This window comes from Podarcis erhardii (assembly GCF_964252035.2).
Source record: "Podarcis erhardii genome assembly, chromosome: 6".
NCBI classification, from domain to species: Eukaryota; Metazoa; Chordata; class Lepidosauria; order Squamata; family Lacertidae; genus Podarcis; species Podarcis erhardii.
The window spans coordinates 58,177,804-58,191,715 of record NC_138510.1 but is presented as its reverse complement, the minus strand read 5'-3'; the positions used below and the strand labels follow the sequence as shown (position 1 = coordinate 58,191,715).

Sequence of the window (13,912 nt, the reverse complement as noted above, 5' to 3'; positions counted from 1 at the left end):
TCCCCCCAAAATGTCTTTTCGTCTATCTATTTTTTCACCTTTCTGCACTTTAAGAAATGTGATTGTTAATAATGTAAAGGTCATACTATGTCAAATGTTCTTTTTAAAGTTAGCCAAGTTTGTGTACACACTCTTGCATACACAAGGACTTCAGGCACATACTTTATAAGGCTGCCAACACTTTTATAAAATCTTCATTTTTCATTAACTTGTTGCCTTAGGGTCTGTATACTAATGCAATTCCTCTAAAACAGGAAGCTAGGACTCTGTTTCCCCTGTGGTTTCACACTGGAGGGGTAGGAGTATGACAGGGTAAGAAGAAAAATTGACATCAAGGAACTGTCCCCCCCCCCCCCCCGGCCAAGGAACACACTGTTTTAAGGTAACAAGTCTTTCTTTTTCTTTGTTCACTTCGGGAAGAAAAGAAATACTTTAGGACAAATCCTACTAATCATTAATTAGGTAAAACTTTTCTTGAAACTAATGAACCAGGTTTTCCAGCAGTGCAAAAGCTATCTTCCTTCACCCCACAATTTCCCCCCTTCTGCAGGTACTGCTGCAGATCAGGGGAACCCTTTTCATAACATGCTGCGAACTTATCAAAGCCAACTGTCCATTTGAAATTGTGCTAAATTGTAATAGTTAGAAGCTTAGCCCCAAAATAGAGCATTAGCAGAGCGGTAACATGATATTTGAAACTATAAAAGAGATTTTAGCATTTAATGAGTTGAGCAGTATTTCATCGGTAGTAAAGAAGGTCTGCTTCAAAGCTGTATAAGTGAAACACTTAATTTTATTTCTTATGTTGACTTGTTCATGGGCCCAAAGGACCAGGCAGGAAGAAGTTAGAGAGCCTTATATTACACTATAATTGCTTGAAGAAAGAATACCATCTATTTCTTGTTATCCATTAGCTACTTCCAGTGTTAATAAGCTCATACAACCCCCTTCTACAGCATAATCCGTTCAGATATTAGTTGTTTTATTTTAGGACACGCCCCCACTTTTATACTATTTCATAATGGTCTTCGGCTAAATGTTTAAGAACCATGGCGTATTAGCAGAATGGGTATACGGACTAGGATGGTGTGGCTGGGTGGGATGGGCTATATTGTAGGCCAGGGGTGGGGAAGTTTTGACACTCCAAATGTTGCTGAACTACAACTCCCCAGGATAATGGAGTGTAGGTTGGCGGCAACTGGAGGGCAAAAGGTTGCAAGTAGTGCGGGAGTAATGCACAGTTTATCATTGTGTACTCTGTACTCTGTACATTTCATACCATAGGGTTTTGCCCTGTGTAGGCCACCACTTCCCTGCTTCCTCTTTGGTTAGTGGTAGAGAGTTCGAACAACCATGTGCCTAATTGCTCTTGATGCTAATATTTACATGTAAGCAGGGATTGCAACTTTGGCTCTTAGCTCTGCAGCTCATCCTGTGAGTGTCCAATTAGTACAGGTCTGAGAAGAAGCATTTTTCCATTAATGTAGCAAACACTAAATAATATGTTGGATTCATGCTGAAATTTATCTCAAATCCTTTTGTAGTCATGACTGCAAGAATGGGATGAAGTTATGTTTCTTGGAACTGCTACTATAAGCAGTGTGTGCAAAGGTGTTGTGAAGTAGCCATTTGTGTTTCACAGTGTACAGAACCACCACCACACAACCAGGTCTTTGCATCAGGGGATGATGTTTTTAGACAGATCTCGGAGCCCTGGCATACCTTTTTCTAAAAATTAAACACTGCCTGCAGAGGAAAATCAGCAGGAAGCAAGGAAGGGCATAAGTGCCAACCACTTACATTGAAAAATAGTTTCAAAAAAAAAAAAAGTGACTGGCCTTTGAGGGCACAGGTTTGAGGCAGAATCTGTTTTTTTGCCCATAATTTTTCTTTGAAAGCTTTTGTCTTTTTATGGCCGCAGTCTTAAAAACAGTGGCCTCAATCCAAAATGAGTTAGTTCCACTTCATTTCCTTCACAATCAACATGACTTGTTACAATTAACTTACTCATTAATTTCAGTAAGCTATAGGGTGGAACAGCTGGGGAAGGAAGGGTTAAAGCTCACCTCTTACCCCTCCCCCACATACCTGATACTCAGGTTGGAATCCAATGACACTTTTAGCATTGTGTCTAGTTCAATCCTCCCCCCACCTGCTATTAAATTTATAATGAAATGTGATTTTGCATCCAATCTGCTTAGAAAATGAAACAAAAAGCACAGCGAGGGGAAACATTTTGGACTGATCCACTTTCATCAAGGAAATTCAGATACACAGAAGTGCCATGTACTCCCTTGTACTATTATATACTGTACCATGTATATTGAACTTTTATATATATGAATTTCCCTGATGAAGGACCATAGTGGTCCAAAAATGCGTTGGACAATAAGGCTATATGCAGACATGGGAAATTTTTCATTAGTTTTCCTGGTTATTTAACTATATATTAATTTTGTTTCATAAGATTTATATACTTCTTGATTGTAATAAAACCTCAAAGTGGCTTACAAAAAGAATAAAACAAGATTTCGGTGAAAGACAGCATTTAAAACATAAACAAATTAATTAAAATCATTGATAAGTTAAAAACCAGATTAAAACGCATGTCAACATTCAACATGTCTGAATATGCTTGTACAAACAAAAACATTTTTAGCAGGTGCTGAATGCACTAGTATTCCCAGGAAAGAGGAACAGACTGGCAAAGAGTTTTAAGTTTGTAGTGTAGATATTGCCATAACTCTCACATTTAACTGGCCAAAAAATATTTTTGTGAGTCAGGTGAATCATATATATATCACTAGACACTGTATATACAAAAGGCATTACATTAATTCAGTGTTCATCTTTTAATTTAATTAATATTTAATCTCCACCTCTTCTGCCCCACTAGAACTAGCCATCAGTTTTTCATTCCCAAGTTTAGCAACATATTTTGTCTGTTGCTTTCTTACCTGGCTTTCTGTGACTAGACACAAGTACCCTACGTGTGGGTATCCCATCAAATCTCTACAGCCTTATTTATCATTTTATTAATTCCATTTTATGTTCAAAGAGCTTTTATAACCCATTTTATCCACACTTGAAATCCTGGAGAGATTATGACAAGCCCAAGGCTACCCAGTCACATTGAGCTGGGATTTGAATTAAGTCCAATACTCTCCATGCCCTGGACCTTTGAGGATGTAGAAGTTATACGGTTCCCACGGTCCCTTCATTTATTTCACTGAAAACTGAGTGGAATCTATGCTGCTCTGACGTGCTGTCACAACCATTATTTAAAGTTTGTTTGAGATATATATATATATATATATATATATATATATATATAGTGAGTAGTTAACAAGACCTAATGCTTCCTTACCTTGTGTGTGTTTGTGTGTGTGTTTAATTTAGTTTTTCATATGAGAAAGAGCGTCCAATTAGTTATGATGTCATGGTCTACTGCTAATATCAGTACTCCAGGTGGTGTTACTGTTTTGCAACCGAAATTCTATCATGGTCGTAGGGCAATCCTTTTAGTATGAACTGATACAGCACCATTGTCTCACCTTGCTTGTGTGGAGGGTGTGGCTTGTGATGGATATGCTGGTGATACATGAGATCCTTCCCCATGATCCTCTTTTATATGAGACATTGTAAACCTGCATTTCATTGGTTTGAAAACTGTGTATAGCAATTGCTATATCTCAGATGCAAGAATATACCAAATAATAACATTGATGAAGAACAGTCAGTTAACAATAATTGTAAAGGGTAGAAATACCATAACATCTGTCTGTGGACTGCAGAGACAGATGAAGGATTCTCTCTCTCCCCCCCCAACCTACTAAATATCAAACTTCCATATCCCTTGGTCCTGACTTATTGGCAGCAGGTTTCATAGCTAGTTTTGGCCATGACTTTTGGTGGTTGAACTATAATGTCCCAGTACAGAATATAACAACAAATACATCACATTACTAACATACATCTATCTTTCTGTGACAGATGGTAATCACAGTGTGCTTTGATCTGCTTTTAAAACATATATCCAAGAGTTCTTTTTGAAAATGTAGCCTAGATGCTTCGGCACAGGCCATTTCTCCCAATCTTGAGCTGCCTGACTGGAGGTGAGCTAACATTAAATCTGTTTTAGAAAGGAAGTGGTTGTTCATGATGGATCTGCTGCATTACTGAAGTAATAGTATGCCTAGCAGCTTTGTAAATTAATGCAATTTCTTAAAACGATCCTTAACGTGCCCACAACAGGGACAACCCTGCTTTTCTGTGCATTTTCAAATTAAAGCAAACTATTTCCTATGAATACTTTTATTGTTTGCTTGAGCTGTGGAGTATAAGTTTGGCCTTGCTTCCTATCCTTTGATGCTTTCATTTTTGTCTCTACCATCCACGCCATCCAATATCCATGCCAGCCAGCTGTACTGTGCTGAATGTGATTTTTTTAAAAAAACCAAGCTTCCCTTTTAATTTGTAATGTAACAAGTCCTCAAATGTGTTCACTGCTCCTCCACAAAGGACGATTATTTTGGCACAGGCTTTCCAAAAGACCCATCCTGCTGCCAAAACAACTCTTAAAGATGAAGCAATGATTTCTTGTGCATTGATGGGCATAGGACCCCATATGTTCTGTACCATAGACAGGAACTGTGCTCTAAATATTGCTTTAAGGTGAGCTAAATATAGTTTACAGACTTGATTCCTACAGCATTTACCCCTTTGTAGTCCATCTGGCTAGCCAGACTGTGTACTTGGTCCTTGAATCAACAAGACAGAGTTGGGATGGATGTGCGGGGTGACTTAAAAAGGTAAAGGTAAAGGACCCCTGACAGTTAAGTCCAGTCACAAACGACTCTGGGGCTGTGGCGCTCATCTCGCTTTACTGGCCGAGGGAGCCAACGTTTGTCTGCAGTTTTTTTCGGGTCATGTGGCTAGCATGACTAAGCCACTTCTGGCGAAACCAGAGCAGCGCACGGAAATGCCATTTACCTTCCTGCTGGAGCGGTACCTATTTATCTACTTGCACTTTGACATGCTTTCAAACTACTAGGTTGGCAGGAGCTGGGACTGAACAATGGGAGCTCACCCTGTCGCGGGGATTCAAACTGCCAACTTTCCTATCGGCTCAGTGGTTTAGATCACAGCGCCACCCGTGTCCGCGGGGAGACTTAGGCACCAACTAAAAGAAGTCCGCGGGGAGACTTAGGCACCAACTAAAAGAAACTTTTCCTGAGCAGGTACAATGATGTAACTTAACAAAGTTGTTGCACACAATGGTTGTAAGTGCTGGGGACTCCCTTCTGTAGTAGTGGTGTTGGCTTAAGGTCTTTTTGTATATTTTGCCATTGACACACACCATTGTTTCCACTGTGTTAGTGCAGCATTTACTAACAATCTTTATCGGTATATTTTCTTGCCACTTAATCAACATTTTGAGTCCTATTGGTTTCTAAAAGTGAGTAAGGAGAATGCTGCTGATTGTTTAGATTTCTCAGCATCATGTAGACATTAATTTGTGAGAATAACAAACTGCATGTGAGGACACCATTAATAAATATTTGGCAGTGTTGACTTAGCTAAGAAATGCAATGGCTATTAGTAGTCTAGGATGCCACAATATTGCTCTCAGTTCTTCTGTGGCATCTTCCTGTTCCTGCTCTCCACCTCATTCTATAGTCTTTCCATTTTCTTTCCGATAGGTTGAACGTCATAGCAGAACACTAGTTGTCTTAAATGAATGTGGATGTTGATGGTGCGACCCTGGCTCATACTTCCACGACTGGTTGAGACAGAGCCTTCTGTATTTCTGATACAGGGGCTGATAGGGACAAATAAAATAATAGGACCCTCTTTGGCTCTTCTATTGTAGCATCTCAAATACACTTTCTTGTGGTCAAGTTAAGTAGCAGAATATTCAAGGGCCACTCACTTGGGTTGCACAATCATGTGGTTACTTCCTATGAGAGGAGCACACTTTGGCTGGGCTGTGGGAAGCAACCACCAGTGATCTGGTTGATAGTTGATCCTCACATGTTACCTGTCATGATGTGGAATTCAACAGCATGGTTGTGCCAGTAAAGCAAATGTAATGGTAGGAGGCTAAGCTAGGTTCCTTGCTGTTGACAGAGAAGTATATATAGACAAATTGGCTTCAAACTACCATTGTGGTCATGTGGTATGTATTCTGCATTCAAAGCATTTTGCCTCTGGAATATTTTCTAGGGATACTCACGTGTCAGCACTACCCTGTTTCTGATCATAGTATATACTATGCCTGGAGAAAGAAATTACAGCTGGCAGGAGGTGTCTATTTCATAATAATAGTCACTGTTATTTACAACACATCTGTCTTGTTATACTTAAAGTTTATTTCCTTTGGAAAAATGAGAAAATCCAGGAAAATTGAAGGATAGCTTGAAGAATAAAGCCTATAAAATCACTAGGGCATGAAATGTTGGATTTAAATAGCATAGTGGTTTATTCCCCACCCCTCCTCTTCTATTTATCATTTTAATCGGTTAAAGCATGTTTCTTAGAAATAGTCAAAATACAGACCCAGACATATTTTGTATTTTATGCATCCCCACTGGTACATTTTTTTGGATGCAGAATGGCTCTGCAAAACCTGTGGAGGTGTTTGAATAGAAAACATGGTGTAATGAAAGTCTTGCTGTGTATTCAGTTTTGAGAGAAGTGGCAGTAAATCAGAAGAGCCAATTGCTTTATGTTGCTCCCTACGCAGCGACAGCTTGTCATATTGCATGAAAATGTTACTGATCAGCTCATTGTACATGTGCCAGTTGGTGTTTAGGCTCCACATAAGAGAATTATTTTTTTGCAGATCTTAGTACTATATGGGTTAGTGGGTAAAGACCTGAATTCCTGACAATCATGCACATGGGTGGATACAAACATAGCATATACATCAGAACAGGAAAGTCCTGTTCAAGTCAAAATAGTATTTGGGCAGAAAAAGTCAAAATCTAAACTGGCAAATCTTAGCACTGTGCCCAGTGTGGTACCTTTAACTCAGCACTGCTGTGTAGAAGAAGCTGACATGTACAAAACTGAAACAGCATTTGTGTAACAACCACTGCTTCTAAATCCTTATTTTGTTAAATCATGTGCTTGGACATATTATTAAAATATGTTCATAGAAAAGGATCAGAGAGAAAGGCTGTTGTTAATTATGACAGCACACAGTTATAATAATTGATTATTATACAACTTGTTTATAGATGTGTATGCCCACCTAGCTTCTGGTAACCTTGCTTGCCTAACTGAGAAACATCTGCAGCAAAGACAGCTCATTTGGGCAGTTGTCACTCTTTCAAGTGCTGCAAAAAGCTGCAAAACATGTTTGACCAGAGATGATAGCAAGACAAAAGGAATGTATACACCACAAGCAGTGATGGTTCTATCATACCATTATCAACTCTTCTAAACTTATCTGTCTGTCTGTATGAATGTAATGGAAAGTGAATGAATGTCTTATGAGAGTTCCAGTTGATTTAAACAGTATCAGATCCCATGCTGGAAATAGCATCCAGACTCTTGTGTTGGAAACACAAGATAATATTGGAAACCTGTACTCTCTTTTGCCCCTCAATTTGGGTCTTTTCCATCTTACAACAAACCGAGAAGAACATTTGGGGAGCCCCTTCAAGGGTAGGCAGATCAAGTTGAGGCACCACAATGAAATAGTTCCTTTTATACTACCCATTGACTTAACTATAATTTTGTGAGAAGTTGTTAATAAGACATATAAGTGAAAATAAACCAGAATGTGAGTTCGTTTTAGCTGCATTGTAGGTAAAGTGGCAAGGGTAGAGTGGATTTAGCATACAACAAATAATTAATGGAGGAGGCTTGAGAGTACCAGATGTTGCAGCATTACTGCACCTAAGTAGCTGTGGAACAGGTCAGAAACGTGGATGTGAGATCACTGGGAAACTTATGTAGTAGTAAGATAGAAGGTCGCCCCCCCTCCCAAGGATATAATTCATAAAGGAGTAGATTAGGTTCCACTAACTATGGCAGGTGTAGCCAATGTACTCTCAAAATGTCGTTGGACTCCAACTCCCATCATCTTCCGTCAGCATGGCCAATAGAGAGGAATTTGCAGTGGCGTAGCGTGGGTTGTCAGCACCTGGGGCAAGGCATGTAATTTGCGCCCCCTAACCCGTGGATTTGCGCCCCCAGATGTTGCGCCCGGTGCGGCCGGCCCCCCCTGCACCCCCCACGCTACGCCACTGGGAATTTGTAATCCAGCATCAGGAAGGCACCACTGGTCAGTTTGAAAAAACTGCATGACTAGTTTCATGTGCCTACAGGGGCTTGTGTTATTCAATCAACAGCTGCCTATGCTGCATAGTCAACTATTTTTGTATCTCAGGAAGGTCATTTGTGATGCAGGATGTAGGGGCATACTCTCAAATGCAAATTCCAAACAGCTCACTGGATGTACTGTACCTAAACCATGTTGGGCATGCCTAAAGTATCTCTTTGGGTCCTACCCTACATATCGCTTACAATTGTTATATTGGGATATAACGCAGCCACTATGAAATACAATGTTTCTTTTCAAAAAGGGGGAAAAAGCAGACATTATGTAATTTCAAGAGACACATAAGAAGGAAGTGGTGAACCTGAACGTAGGTTTAACTGTTTGTTGTTCCTCTTGCTGAGTTTCTGAATACCCAAACAGGGAAATCAATGTGTTTTGCTAAACATGCATTCCTAAAACAAATCTTAAATGGCAATATAAAAAAATTCCTTCCAGTAGCACCTTAAAGACCAACTGAGTTAGTTCTAGGTATGAGCTTTCGTGTGCATGCACACTTCTTCAGATACACTGAAACAGAAGTCACCGGACCTTTCTATATAGTGAGAAGGTGGGGAGGGGTATTACTCAGAAGGGTGGTGGGAATGGGTGATTGGCAGATAGCTGCGATGAGCCTGTTGACGACTCTTAACGACTGCAATAGGTCTAACAGGAAAAAGCAAGGGGTGAGAAGGTGAAAAATGGCTTTGTCATGTATAATGAGATAAGAATCCAATGTCTTTGTTCAAACCAGGTCTCTCCATAGTTTTAAGTTTGGTGATAAGTTGCAATTCAGCAGCTTCTCTTTCCAGTCTATTTCTGAAATTCCTTTGTAATAGAACAGCTACTTTGAGATCTTGTATAGAATGTCCTGGGAGATTGAAGTGTTCTCCTACTGGTTTTTCTGTCTTGTGGTTCCTGATGTCGGATTTATGTCCGTTTATTCTTTGGCGTAAGGTCTGGCCTGTTTGTCCAATATAGAGAGCTGAAGGACACTGTTGGCATTTTATGGCATACACAATGTTAGACGATGAGCAATTAAATAGTCCCGAGATGGTATGTGTGATGTTGTTGGGGCCAGTAATGGTGTTGTCCGGGTGTATGTGGCAGCAAAGTTGGCATCTGGGTTTATTGCAGGCTCTGGTGCCAGTGTCCGTGTTAGGTCTGGTTGTAGTATTATTGTGGGTTAGGAGTTGTTTAAGACTGGGTGGCTGTCTGTAGGCAATGAAAGGTCTTCCTCCCAGAGCTTGAGAAAGAGAACTGTCATTGTCCAGGAGAGGTTGTAGATCTCTGATGATGCGTTGTACTGTTTTAACTTGGGAGCTGTATGTGATGACTAGAGGTGTTCTGTTATTTTCTTTTTTGGGTCTGTCTTGCAGCAAGTTCTCTCTGGGTATCAGTCTGGCTCTGTTGATCTGTTGTCTAACTTCATCTGCTGGGTATTTTAGTTTTAAAAAGGTTTGCTGTAGATCTCTTAGGTGAGAGTCTCTGTCTGTAGAATTGGAGCAGATGCGGCTGTAACGTAGTGCCTGGCTATATACAATGGACTGTTTGGTATGTTTGGGATGGTAGCTAGAGGCATGTAGATATGTTTGTCGGTCAGTTGGTTTACGGTATAAGGTGGTGTCTATGCGCCCATCCTGTATTTTTATAGTAGTGTCCAAAAAATGTATTTCTTGCATAGATTGATTCATTGTTAGGTTGATGGTGGGGTGAAAATCATTGAATTTCTGGTGGAAGGTGTCCAGGGTCTGTTGACCATGTGTCCAGATGATAAAAATATCATCAATGTATCGCAGGTACAAGAGAGGTTTGAGTGGGTAGGAGTTTAGGAAACGTTGTTCTAAATCCGCCATGAAGATGTTGGCATACTGTGGGGCCATGCGGGTGCCCATTGCTGTGCCGCTGATCTGAAGGAACAGGTCATCACCGAATTTGAAGTTGTTGTGGGTAAGGACAAATTGGCAGAGTTTGGTAGCAAAGTCCGCTGTGGTTTTATCTGAAATGGTATTCCTTATAGCTTGTAAACCATCGTTGTGTGGGATGTTGGTATACAGAGATTCCACATCCATAGTAGCTAGTATAGTATTGTTGGGAAGATTATTTAAAGATTGTATTTTCCTCAGAAAATCTGTGGTGTCACGTAGAGTCGTCAACAGGCTCATCGCAGCTATCTGCCAATCACCCATTCCCACCACCCTTCTGAGTAATACCCCTCCCCACCTTCTCACTATATAGAAAGGTCCGGTGACTTCTGTTTCAGTGTATCTGAAGAAGTGTGCATGCACACGAAAGCTCATACCTAGAACTAACTCAGTTGGTCTTTAAGGTGCTACTGGAAGGAATTTTTTTATTTTGTTTTGACCATGGCAGACCAACACGGCTACCTATCTGTAACTTAAATGGCAATGAGATGATTATATTGTTACAGGCTTCTTCTTCTTTTACATGTACTTATAAAAATTCAATGGATTCACAACAAATGTTCATTTTCAGCTATGGATGTTACACAGCTGCATACACCAGGAAACATTGGCTAGCTCATTGGTGCAGTAAACTACTGTGGCAAATGTGCATTTGCCACCACATCTTGTGTAATACAGCTTTATTTGTGAATTTTAAACAAATATTTATTAAAACATGTTTCATTTTATGTAGTATTAATATTAATAATTTTGCACATATGCCTGGTAAGTTTGCAAACATTCATTTAGACCTCACATTACATCATCATCTTGCACTTTAATTCCAGTTTAGTTGTCCAAGTGTCGCTGCTTATGAAGCCAAAATGGCAACAACTGTGCACAAGAACGAGGTATCAGCATATTTTGGGATGGGGTGTCTAGAATCCTGAACAAAAGCACTCTGCACTGCATTACTTTGTTGGAGGTCTCTGCCATGAGCCCCACAGTGCTGTTGAAATGGGTTTGGATTGGCAGGATATCCCCTTTCCACCCCAATTTCAGTTGTTACAGAATGGGGAGCATGGATGCCCTTGAATCTTCCTGCAGAGTGGAAAGACTTAGTGGAGGCTGGCAAGGGCTTTGAGTAGCCAAGATGTCAGTGACTAAACAGGAGCCTAAACAGGAGACCCAGCTTCCCAATGTATCATGTGCTAGCAATCCTGTCATTCCCTAAGATGAGCAAATATTGTCAGTAAGCACACCATGTAATGATAATATAATAATAATAATTAATTATTTGTACCCCACCCATCTGGCTGGGTTTCCCCAGCCGCTCTGGACGGCTTCTAACAAAGATTAAAAATACATCAAAATGTCACACATTAGAAACTTCCCTGTATTGCCTTTAAAAGCTTAGTGGATGTGGTATGGAAACCTGTTGGGACATCTTTCTCACTTCCTTAGTTCTGAACTTCTTGCTATACTCTTGAACTCCTGAACTGAGACGCCTCAGCTCTGTGTCTGCTGCTGAGTCTGTGTTGAATAAAGATCTCTTTCTTACAAGAGCCTCTCTCTGCTTGTGTGTTTTGGGGCAGAAGTCAGGACAGTTCCACTTGTTGTTTGTCTCATTTGGAATGAGTAGCATTTGCTCACTAGGAAAGTTGTCACTGTGAAAAATTGTGATCTGTTGAGGCAGTATGTTGACAGCATACAAGGCAGTTTGTCAACATCTCTAATTTTAGTGATGAATTTACGATGTTATTGGCTAATAGGTAATCCAAGGCGACAACCTATAAATCTTCCATTTGTGTGTATTTTTTTCACCTGCACATTTGGCTTTTCATTGAAGCGCATAGCTGTTTACATAATAATATTTTTTAGCTATTAGCAATTGATGGAAGAATGAATTTAAACTGTTCCCTTTCAGATTAAATTGGTATAAAACTGAATTGTAAAATTTATGTGTATTATGAAATTAGAGTTTTGTGAAGTATCCACAATAATGCACACATGAAAGTTGAAGCCAATTTAGAAGCAACCCCCCCCCCACACATATAAGGTTTAGAAATGTGTCCTGGAAATGACTCCATGGTAGTCTTCCAGGTTTTGGTATTTGTGTAACATCCAATGTTAAGAGTTGGTGAATCAGACCTAAATGCTTGTGGGTTTGAGATCTGACTGACTTTGGTTCAAGTTCATATTTAAAGCTTATGTGCATCTTTGTTTCAGAGCCAAACATTCATTAACTTAGTATGGGCAAACTAGACATGATACCATTCGCCCAATTAACAATTGCATGAATTATTTATAAAAATAAGTAGTAGAGACATAGGACAGGGCTAATACAGCTAATACACCACCATCTTGGTGGGTGGTAAGGACCTTCAGACGGTAAGACTTTAGCCTTATGTCTCTTGTTACAATTATCATTTGGATTGTGCCCCCTGCCCCTCCTAGTTTCACTGGAAGAAAACTAAATTAAAATTCCCTACATGTTCCCAGGTTCCCAGTTTGGATTAGGGATTCCACACCTTATATTGATTGTCAAATAAATATACATGTTACTGCCAACTGCATCAGCGGCTTTATGTCTAGTTTAAATACTGTCACAGAGTTATTGACTAATTTGGCGAAGGAGAAGTCTTTCTTTCTTTCTTTCTTTCTTTCTTTCTTTCTTTCTTTCTTTCTTTCTTTCTTTCTTTCTTTCTTTCTTATATGGCACTTAGACACTGACTGACACCTACAGGCCCACAGGTGCCAAAGGTGGTTTTCCATGGTGCCCACAAGATCTTGTCCTGTCCACCTGTCCTTGCTGAAATTAGTCTTGAAAGAAGTTTTTGGCTTTAACCAATAGAATTTTTTTGCAAGCTTAATTGTTGTGTGTCGTCACATTTGCACTATACATTTAAAGCACATTGTTTGCCCCCAAAGATTCATGGGAACTATAGTTTACCATTCACAGAGATATAATTCCCAGCACCCTTAACAAACAATATTCCTCAGGATTCTTTTGGGGAAGCCATGCACTTTAAATACAGTGGTACCTCGGGTTACATCCGCTTCAGGTTACAGACTCCGCTAACCCAGAAATAGTACCTCGGGTTAAGAACTTTGCTTCAGGATGAGAACAGAAATCGTGCCCCAACGGCGCGGCGGCAGCAGGAGGCCTAATTACCTAAAGTGGTGCTTCAGGTTAAGAACAGTTTCAGGTTAAGAATGGACCTCTGAAACGAATTAAGTACTTAACTCGAGGTACCACTGTATGTTGTGAATGTATGGTGTGGATGTGATCTCTGTGTGATTATTTTCTTGGAGTTTGAAGCTGGGAAAGGAAGGTTGACTCTTGCTTCTCCAGTTGTACTCTTTAGGAAGCTCCCTCTCCCAAAAAGTTAGGGGAGGTGGGAAGTGAAAATGCTTTTCTGGTGGGAGGGGGATATTGAGTGCTCATGGTAATTTAACTGGTTTGGAAAGGTGTGCGCAGCCCCAAAAAAGTTGGCGACCTGGTACAACTTGTCTCCTGATCCTTCCCCAGCAACAAACCTCTTTATCTAATTGGCAGGTATCAATCGTAACCAGCATTTTCATTTCTTGTAGTGTTTAGGGTAGCACCTGGTTTGGATGGTTATCTCTGTGCCAGTGATACTATGTCAGCTGTGCTTTTCACCAGAGGAGGATGGAGTGG

The 13,912-nt window shown here is 40.1% G+C and overlaps 1 protein-coding gene and 1 long non-coding RNA gene across 5 annotated transcripts in view; one reads left to right on the top strand and one right to left on the bottom strand.

Annotated features, from left to right (window-relative positions):
- The window catches only part of LOC309344523, a 69,622-nt gene extending 64,500 nt beyond the window's left edge, over window positions 1–5,122 (bottom strand). Inside the window, exon 1 of the long non-coding RNA XR_014157756.1 lies at window positions 4,993–5,122. This is a non-coding gene — a long non-coding RNA (uncharacterized lncRNA). The remainder of the gene's footprint in view (window positions 1–4,992) is intronic.
- Window positions 1–13,912, top strand: part of GLIS1 (GLIS family zinc finger 1) — a 197,116-nt gene that overhangs the window by 26,363 nt on the left and 156,841 nt on the right. The window lies entirely within an intron of this gene.